This window comes from Protopterus annectens, chromosome 12.part0 (genome assembly GCF_019279795.1).
Source record: "Protopterus annectens isolate FY-2018-M chromosome 12.part0, PAN1.0, whole genome shotgun sequence".
NCBI lineage: Eukaryota > Metazoa > Chordata > Ceratodontiformes > Protopteridae > Protopterus > Protopterus annectens.
This window is the reverse complement of record NC_056746.1, coordinates 893962655-893980955: the sequence shown is the minus strand read 5'-3', so window position 1 is coordinate 893980955 and position 18301 is coordinate 893962655.

Genomic DNA, 18301 nt, shown 5'->3' with positions numbered 1-18301 from the left:
AATTACCTGCTATCTTAATTCTTACAATTATTTTTATTCATATTTAATTTGTATTGTACATATGTCTTTATTCTCATTAATTGTGGTATTATTTATATGTATATCACTTAGTGAGGTTTGAACTAGGATATATTGCTTTAAGTTCAGGCTGTTTTTTTTTTTTTTTCTCTGTTTCAATTATAGTGGAAAAAAAAGTTTTAAGTAGAAAATTAACTAATTAAGTAATTAAGTTTTCAGTATTTAAGGGATGATGATTTGCTTATTTTTGTACTCTGATGATGCCCTAGGACGAATGGGTGAAAGCGCTTAGTGCCTGTGTTAAGGATTGAATTTTTATTCTTGTTTTGGTCCAGTTTTAACAATAAAATACATGTGGATACCAGGATTCAAGGTTTGCTGATTATTTTGGCTACAAATGACTGTTCGTGTTTGGAATGAATTATAGCCTGGTAATGCAGGGGTGCTCTCTGGAGTCATGAACCAGGTCCCTGTCACTGCACAGATGTCGATGTTATCCCTTTTAAGGAGTGCCTTGAGTGAATGCATTTTGAGGTTTAGACTTCTAGCATTGAATAGCATTACCCTCAGATTTTGCTTGCTTGCACCTGTTATGGTGGTGAATTTGTCATTTGAACCTTGCCTAAAAAAGGCACTATAGGGGTGGCAAGAGCCTTAGCCAGTATCCGGAATCCCAAGGGTGACAGGTGCAGGCCATCTCTGGCAGAGCATTGTGGTTTGTCAAAAATGTCATCCCAGGCAGACAGATACTAGATCCCCTTAGAATGACACCAGAAGCTTAGCCAATTCAGTCATTTTGTCCTTGTACTGTGGTATCATTCTGGATGATGGCAGGATGCTACTCAGGGCTAGGGTCATACCTGCCTGGGCTACAAGATCTGAGAGCTCCTCCATGTCTCTTTTCATATACTCCAGGGAGGTAAGTCTCAGGTCATTCACACCAACATGGACAATGACAGAGTCATATTTGTACTTGTTGTGGAGTAACTTGAGTGCATGCATTATGTGGCAGATCTTGGCACCCAACAGTAACTTTCTTCTTGTTCAGCTTGGTGAGTGGAACATCACAGTGCCTGACTATAGAGTCACCTATGACTAGAGTGTTTTGTACGTTGTTATGCCTTATGGGCTGTGGTTGAGTGAAACAGTGAGTTTGTGGGCTATGTGTCATTTGTATTGTGTTGAGGGGTGGAGGTTGCATGCGTTTCTGCTTTAGAGGTCTCTGTTGCTTGAGCAGATTTTTATTGAGAGCCTCCGCAAATGTAGGTGTGTGTTTTGTGTTGCTATGTGTGTGTTTTGGTGGTGTAGGTTTTGAGGGACTATGTGATGAGTGTGGTGTGTTGCATGTGTTTACCTTCTCTTCTTGACTGTCTAGTCCAGTCTTGGGTGAAGAGAGCTTTGCTTCCAGTTTGGCTATATAAGTGCATCTCTCACAGATTATACTGTTGGGTGGTAGGAGGAGAGGGTTGTCTGTGTACATGAGGCAATTGCTACATTGCCCCAAGATGCCCAGATTCATCAGGTAGACAGGAGAAAACACCGGGAGCTGACCCTTAGACATGCCTGGATAGGTGCTTATTTATTAGGTTCATAGGTTCATAGGTTCATACTAGGCTATCTGCCCTAGGGCATTTATAAGCCTAGCCAGAGTGTGTGTGGCTTTCGCCACCCCTTGGGATGAGAATACTAAGCCCATTTAGGGTTTAATTTACTGTGCCTCTGTCTAGTAGTGACACAGAAACTCCAAAATAACAGAGTACAGATCCCCAGACTCGAGACTCAGGATACCAGTTGTAGTTAAATACAGGATACCAGTAGTATGGTAAAACTTGTAGAATTTATTCACAAAATTGAACAAACATAAAGCCAACACTCGGAGCTCTAGTACAGGGTTGAGCGCTTTCATCTGACAAATCCCAGATTTCTTCAGAACCAGTTAGCTCCTAAAATGCATTCCATTTAAAACCTTTTTGGCGCCACTCCTTTGTGGAGTGGGACCACTGTTGCTGTACGCCACTCTTTGGGTACATATCCTGTAGTAAGGCTAAGATTAAACAGCAGCCTTATGTGCGGATTTAGTTCCTCTTGGAGTTCATGTAGCACGCAGCCCAGGACACCGTCCGGTCCCATTGATGCTGTGTTTTTAGCTTTGGAGAGGGCGGCTCTTACCTGGGCATCTGAGATGTTTGGGAGGCTACACTCTGCCGGGATAAATATTTCTCCTTTTGGGGGGGAGGGGGCAGAGAAATTTGCACTGAACCTGTCTGCCAGAATGTTGGCAATGTCTGTGGGTTCAGTGTATTTTGTGTCATTTTGGACTAACTCTGAGCATATCTGGGACTTTCCACCCAGGTTTCTAACATAGCTAAAGAAAGCCTTGTGATTGTCTTTTGTGTCTTTTGTGATTTTTCTCTCGAAGTTGGCCTTGGATGATTTTATGAGTGAACATAGTTTTTTGCTAGTACTGATCAGAGATGCCTTCCCTTTTAGGGATTTTGCTCTGTCATGTAGTAGCTTCCTCCTCCTGTTGTAAAGTTTGTTAATGGCTGGGGTCCACCAGACAGGACGCCTGCCTTTGGGGGAATGGGTCTTGGTTTTATTAGGGATTGCATGATCCATGCATTCTTGAAGGTGTCCGTAGAAGACGTTTATAAAGGATTCAGCAGTGTGGGCTGTGGTTTCCACTGGCCTTGGGGCCTTGAAGGATACCACTTCAGTCTTAAGAAGTGTGAAGTCGGCTTTTGAGAAATTCTTTACTGTGGTCTTTTGTGCAGGGGGTGGTGGCGGGATGACGATTTCCAGTGAGATTAATTTATGGTCTGATCTCACCAATGAGGGGTATACTTCCGGTGTGGAGCATTGTGACCCCATGTTTGTGATGATCAGGTCTAGTATATTATCTCCTCTTGTAGGAGTGGTGACTATTTGTTCCATCGCATTTGAGTTTATGAATTCTAGGAACCTTTGGGCTAGGGTGTTTGGACTTGAGTAATGTTCCCAGTCTATGTTTGGGTAGTTGAAGTCTCCCAATATGATGGTATTTGGAGAGACATTCATACTCTCCAGTGTCTTCAAGAAGGCTGAGTGGGGTTCCTGAGTTTGAGAGGGTGGTCTGTAGCATGCTACAAACTGTAGGGCAGTTTTGCCTATGGTTAGTTGCACCTGGATGGTCTCCGATGCTTCGTGCATTGCCACTAACCTGGAGTTGTGGGTATCTTTGATGAATATGGATACTCCCCCTCCTTTTGTGGTTCGGTCCGAGTTTTGAGGCCGGAAACCATGATATGAGGTATAACCTGGTAGTGCTGGGGTGCTCTCAGGAGCCTTGAACCAGGTTTCAATCACTGCACAGACATCAATGTTCTCCATACTGAGGAGGGCTTCAAGAGTGTGCATCTTGAGGTTTAGACTTCTGGCGTTGAGCAGCATTACCCTTAGTTTTGTTCCAATTGTGTTTTCTAGGGAGGTGGGTTTGTCTTTTGAGCCTTGCCTAAAAAGGCACTATGGGGGTGGCAAGAGCCTTGGCCAATATCCGGAAGCCCAGGGGTGACAGGTGCAAGCCATCCCTTGCTAAGCAGCGTGGCTTGTCAAGCATGTCATCCCAAGCAGACAGACATTGGATCCCCTTAGAATGACACCAGTAATTAAGCCAATTGTTAAAGCTGATCATTTTGTCTTTGTACTGTGGCATCATTCTTGGTGAGGGTAAAATGCTGCTCAGGGCCAGGGTCATACCAGCCTGGGCTACATAATCAGAGAGCTCCTCTATGTCTCTTTTCATGTAGTCCAGGGAGGTACGTCTCAGGTCATTCACACCAGCATGGACAATGACTGAGTCATATTTGTACTTCTTTTGGAGTGACCTGAGTGCTTGTGTTATGTGGCGGATTCTAGTGCCCGACAGGCAGCTTACTGTAACCCTCTCCTTGTTCAGTCTGGTGAGTGGCATGTCAGTGTGTCTGACTATGAAGTCACCTATTACAAGTGTATCTGGCATGTTGTTTGGCTTTAAGGGCTAAAAACTGTTTTCCAAGTGAGGAAAGTTGAGTGCTGTAGTAATTTGTAGCTTATTTAGTGCGTACAATGAGTTCTGCACAAGTTCTGAGCTCAAAGAAACAGATTTGATTGCTAAAACTAAAAAAAAAAAATGGCTAGTTCTAAGGGAAAATTTGAAGAGCAGACTTTATAGCGTCAGGAATAGTTTAACCCTAGCTAAGCGGCGATGTATAAAGTGTATTTTTTTTATATAACAGTAGCAAATGAACAAACTGATTTAAACAAATTAACCAATAAAAAGCTAAAAACTGAGCCCTGCTCCAGCAGTCTTTGATCAGACAAGTTCTAACTGCACACTCCTGCCACTAGGGTGCAGGGGAACCTTCTCCAAAAAAAGAGGTTCTGGATTAGTGCTCAAGTTATACAAACAACGCTAGAGTCAGCAGGTCTGAATTTAATCTATGCTACAGCAAACAGGTGCACCAATTTCTGAAAGAAACAGTTCAAATAAGCAGGCACAATAAGCCTTTAACCAAAAACTTCCAGCTCAGAAGGGCAGAATCTACCCTCTCCTCCCACAAGAGTGCAGGCCACGCCTTCTTAATGTAAAATAACTGGCCTAAAGCCCAAGTGCTTAAACTAGAACTATTACACTCTTAGAATAACAGACACTAAGCCTTCAATTAGCAACTCCCAACTTAGAAGGATGTAAGCTACCTGTCCTGCCACAACAGTGCAGACCACAAACCTTAATGTAAAGCAACTGGTCTGAAGCCCAAGTGCTTCAACTAAAGGCTTAGAATAACAGTTACAATTTAATCAGGCTGCTAACAAGCAGTAATAAATGCAGCAGAATAAATGCAATAAAGTAGGAAGAAACACAGATACAGTAAAAGCAGATGAATAAAGTGCAATTTTTTATATAACAATAGAAAACGAGCAAACTGATTTAAACAAATTACCAAATTAACCAGTAAAAAAGCTCAAAACTGAGCCCTGTTCCAGTAGTCTTCAATCAGACAAGTTCTAACTGCACACTCCTGCCACTAAGCTGTCACTAGGGTGCCACTCTGATGTGCTAGTTACAAGTTCAAACTTTTCACTTTCTTGAGATGTTTTTATGAGTGTAAACAGATCTGCATATGTCTGTCTCTCATAGTCTCTATATGTGTTCGATCACCAGACCCCCAGGTATTTAATCATATCCTGGTATTTAATCTATAAAAAGTTTCATTGCAGTCTCTCTTGATCCTTAATGTTGACACCAATTGCATTTGTCTTGTTGATATTAATCTTATAGCTGGAGACCTTAATAAATCGCTTGATTTTTGGTATTAATATTTCTAAACACATCTCTTGATTATTAGGGTAAGAATAATATCATTAGTGTACAGCACACATTTGAGATCCTGCTGTCACCATTTAAACTCCTTTAGGTTAGATTTTCTAATATTTTTTGTCGGGGTTCCAGATAAATTGCAAACAATAGGGTGAACCCGTACCTAGTTTGCCTAGTCTCTGAGAATGCTTTACATAGGCTTGTTATAGTTTTTATTCAAGCTGTTGAGACTTTATATATTCTTTCCAGCACTGAAAACCATTGCTTAGGCAGTACAACTTTAGTTAATACTGCAAAGAGATAAGGCCATTCCACAATATCAAAAGCTAGACTATCACCATCAGAATTTTTTTGTCTATTCGCTTCCTGTATTACCAATAATGTTTTTGTTGTATTATCAAATGTTTTTCTACCCTGTGTAACTCCACACTGGTCCTCAATTGCAAACTGTGACACAAAATGATCCAAACAGCGAGTTAGCAGTGCCATCAAAATATTATCAAAATATTATAATCATGGCTTAAGAACCAGCCAATAGAGGAGCTGCTCCCCTTTTCTATGAATGGTTACAAGCAGATCCCCTTTCAACTTTTTTGGAATTCCTTCATTACAATAACTTCATTTATTAATCTTGTCCCTAGCCCCCCCCCCAAAGTTTACAAACCTCAACTGGAATAATGTCTATACCTGATGACTTCCCTGCAGCTTGGGAGCCCATTGCTTCTCTAAGTTCTTCCTCTATGATTTCCTGTAGTTCTTCAGATAGCGTTGGCATAAACAATGATCTTAAGTACCTTCCAACTTATTCTGCAATGTTCATACCTTTTAATTGTATGATGTATAGTCTTTCCAAATAATCTTTAAATGTTTCATTTTCAGCTATACCTCTCACTCTATCTGCTACATTTCCTGCATGTTCTGCCTTGAATTGATAGATCTGTCTTTTTGCCTTTCAATCTTCAATTTTCTCACTAACAGTTTGATGCTTCTGGGAGTGTTAGCACATGACATACACTTGACTACTAGTTGCTACATTAAGATCCTGTTATCCTCTAATTCTTGCATCTCTTTCAATAACAAATGAAATTTAAATCTTTCATCTGCTGATAAGTTATGCTGTTTCTTCAGCAATCCTTTAATTTTACTCAGAATGAATACTCTTTTCTCTCATTCTATTTTTTTAATACAAATGATGCTAGAATGCTCATTTTAATTCTTTCTTAATACTCTTTCATTGCTGTAGCAATACTTGTTCTACAACCTGCAGTTTTTGTGCTAGTATATCTCACTCTAATTTGTTACATTTTTCAGATATTAAACAGTACATTGAAAACCTCGCCTGTCTCATTCCTTGCACCTCCGATGTATAACTACCAAGAGACCTGACATAGGCATGATCAGAAATTATTACTGGGATGGTTCTAATTTACTTATTTATTTACTGGCATAAAAAGAGCCCTTTTCACTTCTGTACAAAAATACAGTTTAAAATTAATGATCACACTTGTTAAGAGTTATGACACAATACAGAGTCAAGGAAGACAGCAGTACAAAGTGTAAAAGAAATACAGACATACTTTATAATGCTATACAATACGATTTTAATACTACCATGGGTGCTCCGGTTTCCTCCCACATTCCAAAGTCATGCAGTAGGTGGATTGGACACTCTAAATTGGCCTAGGTGAGAGTGTGTGTACGGGTGAGTGGTATGACTGAACTACCATGGCAGGGCTAGGCACCGGGCAGTGTAAACCTTGGCTCAAGATGATTGTCACTGCTGAACTGACACCCTGACCCCATGTGCAAAATGGGAAAAAGGGGTTGAGGATGGACGGATGCAATATAATATATTTTGTGATAATTTCTTTAACGGCTTTGCAATGTTCTATACCAATAAAAATTTTATCTGATCTTGACCAGAGGTTATGGTGCACAGAGAAAAGGTGTACTCATGCATGGAATAAGACAGCCCAAAATTTGCCCCATCCATTCATCCCAATTTATGAAAAAACTTTTTAATTTTTTTCTCTTTTTTAATTGATTTAACCTTCTCCCCTCTAACCTCATTTTCGGGAAAGTTCATGTTTCAGTCACTCAGTATCAATAAGACTCCACAATGAAAATGCAGTAATTTAACATTACTTGTTAAAGGTAGTGATTAGGGTTTGAGGGGAAAGTATAATGTAGCCAATTCCCCTTAAATATCCTCTTTCATGACTACAAATGTACTTTGATCATCTTTCAAGTGACCAATTACTCTGACAGGGAAACTGTTTCATTTTTGGAGTACTTTTCCTCGTCTCCTTGTCCCTTTGAGCCCGACAGTAGCTCATGTCCTTTAACAGCTGTAACTAGCTTTTTGTGTTCTACATCTCCCAAAACATGTCTGTTGTGGTGCCAAAATGACTACCTCCTCCTTCCTGACTGCATTAATAATTCTTGCATGCTTGACAGGGTTTGTTAAGGCATTCAGATTGTAGATTAATCTTATACATGTATTCATTTAATGTCCAATGATTTTGGTTCTATTTCCTATCTATAGCAGAGTAACTCCCCTGAATATGACTCATGCATATACATTTTATGCTGAATGTCTTCCACTGACTGTTTATATCTATAATTTGCTTACACTTGTATGACTTCCTTTGCTTGAGTATAATAACATTGCCAGTGTTGCATTGAAGCAAGCCATTTAAAAGAGATATATTGCCCTTTTTAGATCTACCCAAATAAAAACAAGAAATATAATAAAGTAATGAAGATCTCAACATCTGCTACAACAACTGGAGCTATATACAATGGAATTCAGTATTACACTTCCAAGGCAATAGCATTGCTCTAGCTCTGGCACGGTCCCAGTGTCCCGTCCCTCCTCACAGATGGATGCAAACATAATGTGCTGATATTCCACAAGATTTACTCAAACCAGTTCTCTCTGTCATTATTAAAACCTAATTTCTAGTGAGTCTATAACTAAAGTAGAAAGAAACTGACAGTATGACAGGAACGTAGCTTCCCTATTTAATATAGTTCCTGCCTTATTTCTGCCTTCACACATTACTTTGATCAGCACTATTTAAACTAATTTACTAAACTTAAACATTTGACTCAGGATTACTTGCATTTGTGATCCCCAGAACTTAAATGCTTTGTTTCTGTAATGCACATACCAAAATATGTTATGGTTGTCTCTTATCTCCTCTTTTGGGATCTATGCTGTTCTGGAATGCACATTTTAGGGCAATGTTATTCAAAGGTTTATTTCTCCATTCTGCAAGTTTATTTTTCATAAAGGTAGCACAGTTTCTTGAAAAGTCTTCCTCTGCAGTCTATCCTCCTGGCATGTCAAAATAGCATTCATGAGCTCCAGCTTTGCTTTCTTGGCTGAGACTTTAGATTTCAGGAATTCATTCTCATGAATTAAGGGTTGAATGACATCAGAATGTTCACTGACAGCTTCTGTAATTTCTTTTAAGTGGTGGTCACTGTTCTTCATATAATTGTATGATTTTGGAGTTCATCCATTTAATTTCCTTGTAAATTATTAAAAGAGTCACCCTAGATGGTCAGGATCCATTTGTTGCCTCAGCAGTGTTGTGACCATCGATTTGATTTGGTAACTGCCAGGTTATGCAGTTCATTTATAATTTTTACTTGCTGCTTTGTTATGCAGGTATTTTTCCTTACATATTCTTATTTACACCTCGTCTACTAGCAGCAGCTTAAATATTAACTCCTAGGTATCTAATTATTACAGTTTTTGGATAGAGTGTGATATTTTACTGTTTCAATGACCACACCATACCAGACGTCAGGGACATTGGACATTATGGTACCTGAAGCAATGTGTGGAAAGGAAGGGGACATAGGATAGCGAGGGAGGTGAGGAGGATGAGGGGAAGGATCAGAAAATGTAGGTAGGAAGTAATTGGATGATGATGTATTAGAAAAAAGCAAGGGGTATAGGATGGTAAGGGTCTGGAGATTGATGTGGGGGAGCATAAATTATAAAATAGTAAGCAAGTGAAGGGCGATGTGTGGGAAGGAAGAGGAAGCATATAACTGTAAGGGACTGGGAGGATGTGGTAGGAAGGGGCTCAGGTTATAGGCCAGTAAGGTACTAGGGGAGGATATGAGGGAGCAGCATAAGGTATGGCTAAATAAGGGACTGTTTATGTATGCATGTATTTATTATATGAATAATAATATGTTTTTTTGTTTATCAGAGTAGTGCACTGAAATACAAAACATTTCATAAACAAAAATGTCAGAAATGTAAGCAATACCAGAGTACAAAAAAAGAGTTTATGCAAAATATAGTAAACAAGCAGAGTGGAATATACAATATTTACATAGGTTTCTAAAGTGGGTCAACCTTCAGTATTTCTATTAGAGGAGATGAGATGTGGAAAGAAGATAGGTATAGTGTGTAGGTAATATGTTTGGTGTTGAAGCAGGAGCATTTGGCTCAGCTGAAGAAATGCTTTTTTGAGTTGTATTCTGAATATGGAGTAATTGTTGATTTCCTTTAGGTAGATGGGGCGAACTTGCCAAAAAGTAGGTGCTTGAGAGGAGAATGCATGTGCAATTCTGTGGAGTTTGGTTCTAGAATTAACTTGAGTTAGTGTGGCTTGTAAGCTGTGTTTAAGGTTGTATGAGGATTTTTTTCATGAAGTTTAGATGCAAGGGAAGTAAATGTCTGGAGCTGGAGTAGTTTGTAGAGTTGGGATCCTAGCAGTGGGTCAGATCTTTGTTTATGGGTAACGATTTAGCTTTTTTTAGGGTGATATATTGATGCTTTTGGAGGGGTAACATTGGGTAACAACTGGCAGATGATGTTGGAGACTGTCTGGAGTGTGATGATGTTTATCTTGGAAGTGGATGCAAAAATGGGTAACCCATATTCTAATTGAAAGAGGAGAACTCCTTTGTTGATTGCTACTCTGTCTAGTTGAGATAGAAAAAGGGAGATATGTTTGCCCAAAAGAGGAGGGAGTTTATTTTTGTTCTATGTCTCTCTATGTGAAAAGAAAGTTGAGAGATTGATCAAGCCATAATCCTATGCATTTGAAGGTGGAAGTTATTTCATTGGTATGGTTGTGCAAATCAAAGACAGCTTAAAAGTCAGGTACTTGGTAAATTTTTGGTGCAGTTCCAAAAAAGCATAGTTTTCATCTGTCATTTTGAAGTTAAGAAGTAGCTTATAGCTTATGAGCCAATGATGGAGCTCTGGTATGTTTGACACGCACTGGGATTTAATGTTCTTTTCTAAGAGTGACTTGATTGGTAGCTTACCATGTCATCTGAGCAGAAGATGGGGGAGGTCACAAGGGAGTTTGTTAATGAATATGGAGAAGAGGTAATAGATACAGTTTCTGATTGGGAGGATCTGATTTTAAATCTGAAATGTCTGTCTGTGAGGACATTTTTAAACCAGAGAGTGCTGCCTGGAATGATACCAATTTCAGTTAGTTTCTTTAGAAGAAGGGAGTGATCAAAGAGGTCAAATGCCTTTGTCTGCCCTACAAACAGGGCACCTGTAAGGAGGTCTTTATCAGTGTTTTGTAAGACTAATCATCATCAGTTAGGGACCAAAGTGTTGTCATAGTACTTTGTCGAGGCCAGAACCCCTGCTGATTGGCTTGGTAGGAAATAGTTAAAGCAGCAAGGAATATGAGATGGTAGGCTTTGGGGTGGATGTGTAAAAGAAGCAGGGAGATTTAGACTGTTAGGGACATCGTTTTTCAGCAGCTCCTTACCCAAAGGGACCTTTCCTTATGACTGACTGCATCACAATTATATCACTTCATAAGGTAAGTGGGTAAGGGTGGAAAAAGAAAGACTGGGAATTACAGACCTGCAAGTCTGGTCTTTCTTCTAATTAAATCAATGAAAAAATACTAAAAAAAGGCTTTGTCAGAGTTTACCAGATAGCCATCTCTAGGACAGCTACCAACATGGGTTTAGAGCCAGGAAGCCCTGACAAGTGAAACTAATTTATCATGCATAAGTAGGGTTGTGGACAAGGGAGAACCATATGATATTTATATACTTGGACTTCAGTAAAACCTTCTACTCTGCACCTCACCGGAGATTCTCAGGAAGATTAAACAGGATAAACTGGGAGACAAAATGATTAGATGGCTTGAAAGTTGTTTGGATGGTCATTTACAGAAGGCTAGTTGAAAAAAAGGGCAATAAGAAATAAACTGCCACAGAATTAGTCACTATGTTCATACTGGACATAACTTGGGACTAAGGAAATAGGATAGGAAATAGCTGCAAGTGCAGAGAACATCAGATGGCAGGGACTGGGCAGGATGTGGGAAAGAAGCAGTTAAACAAATACTGGAACTTACTACAGGCCCTGAAGGAGCCAATCCAATGAGAAACCTGAGCATTTTAGTATTGTGGGCCAATACATTACAGCTGGGGTACAGTGCTGAAAAATGAAAAACAGCAACTTGGGACAGGGGTGACGCTCACGTGAAAATAATGGCACTGGAAAAAGAAAAGGACTTGGGGCTGGAATAAATTACCAAGAAAAGTATGACAAAACATAATCAGAGTTTGTAGGGGTGATGGGCTATATTTCTGGGAGAACAGGCATAATATTCTTGGGTCTTTAGATTGCTAGTAAGTCCTCCGATGAAACAATGTCCTGCTCTGGAGGCTGTTTGCCTTCAGTGGCATACACATAATTTTCTTTATCTTTAGACCATCAATGAAACCTCCAACTGAACACTCTTCTGTTTTGGGGCTTTATATGAATGGTGGGATAGATGCAATTCTCCAGGTCTTTAAATGGCTATCAAGGCCTCCAATAGAATGCTATATGCCATTCTAGAGGATAGACAGTCAGGATCCCTTAAGAAAGAGTAGGGAAGATTTACAAGGCTGGAGAGGCAGGCAGTATTTTCTTGAAGAAAGTGGGCCTAGCAGAAACATGATTTTGGTTTAAAAGACATTTAGGGTGTTTGTGAAGGAAGTGAACTGAAAGTGAAGAACAGATATAGCATCAGTTGGATCAACTTAAAAATTGAGATGGCAAATGTTTTTTCAGTCTGTATTTGGCTTTTTGCAAATAATTTCCAATTTTAGGAAGAACGCAGTAAAATATTGAGAACGAATTACAGGCTTCTCTCCAAAATCTAGACAGTAGACAGGTATGCCACTGGCCTCTCACTTCACCCCTTACTAGATAGCCCTTTCAGTGTCCAAGTCACTAATGGAACCCCTTGTCATCTGGGCTTAACCCAAGATTTACACACTATGCCATGGAACCAGTTTTTGAGGTAGCAAACTTTAATTTAGACATGAAGAAGTACTATGTCACAAATAGGATGGTGGACAAACTGAATGAACTCTTTGACTGGACAGTGCTGAATAAATTAGTGGAAGCTTTAATTCACGGGTATGTGAACAATACTTGGGAATAAGAGAAAGGATAGCTGCAAGGTGCAATGATAAAACAGGCTAGGTCAGCTGTCAATCTCCTTCTGGCTACATCACATGGTGGTGTGTGTATATAACAGTGTTTATATTAAAGGCCAAAAAACGAACAAAAAAACTATATATGTATAACGTGAACTTTTTCACCTAACATGATTGTTTAAAACACTTTTATTAAACAAAGAATAAAAACCTGGTAAGTGCTTTCATGACCTGTGCCACTTCCTCAGACCAAGTGCAAATATTTTATTAAAAAAACATTTAAATAATGTTTAAAAAGTCAATTGAAACAAATTAGAACAGTGACAAAGGTCATGTAATTTAAGAACTGGTCTTAAAGATACATTTCCAATTTGGCCAGGATATCTGTCTGCTTTTAGCAATATGATCCATTTAAGTTTGCTCTGTTCAGTCCTGCTTCTGATGTCACCACCTCTTATATTCAGAGTCACCAGTTCTAATACAAGAAACTTAAAAGTATAATAGAATAGGACACTCAATGGAGCAAATGCCTCTCACAAAATAATGAATATGAAATGAATAGCAGATAAAAACCTTTTGGTGGAGGCAACCATGCAGTTCAACTAGCCTTTCTGCCGATAATAGGTCTGCCCTAGAGGCATTTACCTACGCAGCCCACAGTTCTCCCTGGGTCGCTGTGTGGAGTTTAGCTGTGCTCCTGTTAATTTGAACTTGGTCTCAGGTTCTGGGATGCTCTGTCTCTCATCTATGCCTCAGGATTTCTCTTGAACAAGGCTCTCTTTCCTCTGCCTAGCATACCTGAATTTTTCCCTATAGTTTATGAGATGTAATTGGGGTCCAAATAGCACGCGTCTGAGGTGAAGTCTGATAGGGTTGTCCTAAGTTTTTGTGGTGAGTGTTGGTCTGAGTATCTTAGGTTTAACAGGCATTGGTCAATTGGGAGCATATGCTGGTAGCGACTTGCAGGTAGAGCTCGGTCTTGTCACCTGAGAGGAGGAGGAGTATTTTTTTAGCAAGCTTAGGAACTTTGTGGTCTCTCCAGCTTCTGCTCTTTGGCTGCTGCCTTTGTGGGTCTCTTGCCATTCTCAGCTGCTGGTCAAAATCATCTCAAAGATGAGTCTGACACATGTCATCCCTTGATGAGGATGATCCAAATAGGATCTGATGAGAGCCCCTGAGATGAGAGATGAACAATCATGTCCTAGCTAAGGTTTAGCTAAATGGACAGACTAAATGACAGACAAAAAGTCCCTGGGGTCTTAAGCTACCCATGTGCAGTCTCCTGGTCCCAGTGGATTGCTTCCTATTTGGTAGGATTGGGTAACCTTGTTTTCCCTAAGGACCACCTGGTTTTTTTCTTGGGACCATGGCTTTGGCACCAGTAATTGTTTAGTACCTTGCTCTCCTGGATTCAGGCCTGTTATCGCATTGTTGATCTACTTCTGTCAGATATGTGCCTCTTCTTTCTATGGTTCTAGTTTGCAGTCATACCTTTACTTTGTCTCCTGTGTTAGATGTGTCTGAAGACTAGCCACAATTGCTGTGCAACACTGGAGGGCCCAGGACAGGACTTCCTGTGAACTCACTTTGGGCTCTGACATGTCTGAGTCAAAGCCGGCTCTGTTCTGTCACTCAGCCAGTTTATCCCCTCATCTTGTGTTCTGTCAATGTGATGTCAACAAGTTGTTTGAACATGCGAGTGAGATGGTGTTATGTGAGCCGCCAGATCCATCAAGGTATTTGTATGGAGGTTCTAGACCTCATCAATGGCTTTGGTGACTGTTTGAAAAAAGTCAACCTGGTTTAAAAAAAAAAAGTCAAAGTCAAAAAAACAAACTAGGTTGGACAAAACAAAAGCCAATTCCCTCCAAATAAGGCAAATTCCAGGGTAATATCCCTCTTCTCCACTTTATGATCCTAAGGCTTGCTCCATGGATAGGCAGATAATTCAGGTCAGGAATGGAGTCAGTAATTTTGTGGGCTTGGAAGCACACGGGATTGTGATCCTGGGTACCACCCAGAGGCACCACCTTTGATTAAATATCCAAGTATAGACCTTGGTTTAATTAGCTGTGTAGTTGTGTGGTTAATTCCTCATTTTAGGGGGACACACCGGGGGAACCTGGGATTCTGTGTGTTTGCTGGATTGTTTTTGTTTGGAAGAGTTTTTTAATGGTGGGGGTTTGCTTGGGTTTGATTATGCAATATATATATATATCTTGAGGGGGGGGGAGGAAAGTTTGCACTGAAGTCAGCAGCCAGTATGGCAATGTCTGTAGGATCAGTAATCTTCACATCATTTTGACTAGTTCTGAGCGCTGGGTGGGAGTTTCCTCCAGGGTTTCTTATATACTAAATGATGCCTTGATTGTGCTTTTTTGAGTCTTTAGCTTTTTCTCTCAAATTTGCTTTTGGATGATTTTATGAGCTCTAGTTTTTTTTTTTATAGTGTGATCAAAGGGTGTCTTACCTTTTAAAGTTTTGCTCTATCTTGTAGCTAGCTTTCTCCTTTTTGTGTAGAGTTTTTTTATATGGGGGGTCCACCAGAGTGGACGCTTGCCTTTGGTACAGAGAGTCTTTGTTTTGCTTGGGATTGCCTTATCCATGCAGTCCTGCAGGTGCTGGTAGAAGGCATTTGTAAAAAGTCCAGGTACCGATCGAACACAGTCAGCATTAAAAAATAAAACACTTTTAATGGTGTACACGGGTAAGCGCTTTCACATTTGCTTTGTCAGACCAAAAAACACCATGCTATTAACCACTCCTTATATAGTCAGTAATTGTTAATGACGTAAGGACTGTCTTAAAGTTAAAGATAAATTCCATACCATATACGATGAAACATAAATAAATCTAGAATTAAGACATATTGAATGAAATTCATGTGTATACAAAACAAGCATAAATTAACGTTTCCTCATAATTTAATTATAATCAGTATATTCAAAATTGAATTATTATAAACTATTTGATAAAAGCCTAAATAATACTATATGTGCTATATAAATCTCTTAATTATTACATATAATTATTCTTCTATGAGAAAATGTATAAATAGTACAATAAAAAAAATTGTGTGCTATTTGATAAAAGCCTGAAATACTATGAAAAAGTATGTGAATGGTACTAATTATAATAACAATAATAGGTTTTACTATATTATATATACCTTTTCATATTTTATTGGTCTTAGTTTGTTTTTTTAAATTAGGCTGACATTTTTTACCTTTCTGAACCTTACATGTATGAGGCTCCATAAAGTAGTTTGTTACTATATTATTAATGCATTTTGTAATGATTATATATTGTTATGACATTTATATTTGACCCCCTTTTTATGTGGGTCTGCAGAAAGTTATCTTTCATGTTTTAAATGAAGCTGTTCATAAATGTGAAACAGTTTATTACATATTACATAAGGAATAAACTTTTCAATCTACATTTAGTCACACTTTCTAGCAGTACCATTCACATACTTTTTCATAGTAGAACAGTTTTAGAGATTTTTAAGACATATGGGAACCTAGTACATATATATTTCAGGCTTTTATCAAATTGCACACAAAATTTTTTTTATTGTACTATTTATACATTTTCTCATAGAAGAATAATTATATGTAATAATTAAGAGATTTATATAGCACATATAGTATTATTTAGGATTTTATCAAATAGTTTATAATAATTCAGTTTTGAATATACTGATTACAATTAAATTATGAGGAAATGTTAATTTATGCTTGTATTGTATATACATGAATTTCATTCGATATGTCTTAATTAAAACTTAAAAGTATGATTACTACCAGTATTGATAACATGACAAAAACCAGGAACCAAACAATAGGACAATGAAATAAGCCAAATAGCCACAAAGACCAAGGAGAGACAGATAAACCACCAAAAGGAATTTATTAAAATACTGAGCGCTTTTGTCCAAAATAAACAGACTTCTTCAGAGTATGTCAACATCAAAAACCAAACAGCTTTATATAACACATATAATGAGTCGCATAACCCCACACACCCATCCATTTGAAAATTAAAGAAAAACACAATTGTATTATAAAAAAATAATTCTGAATATCCAAACAGCTACAATAAAAAAGGTTAAAAAACCTTTATTAAAAAAAAAACACTTCCACTATAATAAACTTGATATGACTTAAGCTTTAAAACACTGCTAATAGAAATTTGCTCATTAAGCCCAGGGGGAGCATTAGCATTTAACCTTAGTTGCCAAAGCAACTCACGCTGTTCTAATAGATCCTCCCATGGTCCTTCCCTAGGGTCTTTAAGTAACCAATCTAACCCAAAAAATAAAAATGATGAGCTGAGTTGTTCATAAAGTGTTTAGGTAAGGAATTGGTAACATTATGTTATTTTATATCCAAAGAGAGTTCATAAATACATTCCCTTAACTTCCAGTATTGATAACATGTTTTGCAATGGCACTCGTTTCCTACAGCTTTTTAAAGTCTCAAACATGTTTGAGGATCCTTTCTTTTAATGTCTGATTAGTCTTCTCAATGTAAAATGCACCACATACTATACATTGTGCAAGATGTGGTATCATCAAGAGAAACTGGCCAGTATTGATAGTTAATGAGGAATTGAAGAATTCTGTTGGGAATACACCCACATTTTCTTTTAGGAATAACATTTCACTCAGGTGCCAGCTCTGTTACAGACAGAAAGTGAATATGAATCATATTATGTGTGACCAAAAAGGAACTTTTATGTAACTTTATTTCACCGCATGTAAATACATTTTGTCCAACTTGTTTATTAAGCACCCTAAAGCAGAGTACACTATTGAATTTTATTTTTACACTGACTGCAAGACTACTAATTTGGTATATCTTGCACAGTGTATAGCATGTGGTGCATTTAACATTGGGAAGACTAAGCAGACATTAGAAGAAGGGATCCTCGAACATGCTGGAGACATTAAAAAGCTGAAGAAAATGAGTGCTCTTGCAAAACATGCTATCAATACTGGTAGAAATCATACTTTTAAGTTTCTTGTATTAGGACTGATGACTCTGAATATAAAAGGTGGTGACATCAGAGACTGGACTGAACAGAGCAAACTTAAATGGATCATATCACTAAAAGCAGATAGATATCCTGGCTTAAATGGAAATCTATCTTTAAGACCAGTTCTTAAATCATGTGACCTTCATTACTGATCAAATTTGTTTCAGTGAACTTTTTAAACACTATTTAAATAATTTTTAATAGAATATTTGCACTTGATCTGAGGAAGTGACACAGGTCATGAAAGCACCAGTTTTTATTCTTTGTTTAATAAAATTGTTTTAAACAGTAGTGCTGGTTGAAAAAGTTCACTTTATATCATTACATACCTAGACATGCAGAAGAGGAAAGCCTTCCATGGTCATTGGGGTTTGTCACTGTGTATACTAAATATAACAACTGCCTGTTTTTTTTTTCTATCTGTTATATTGGTCATGTCCTTAATGCCTTAACTTTATGGATATTTGTTCT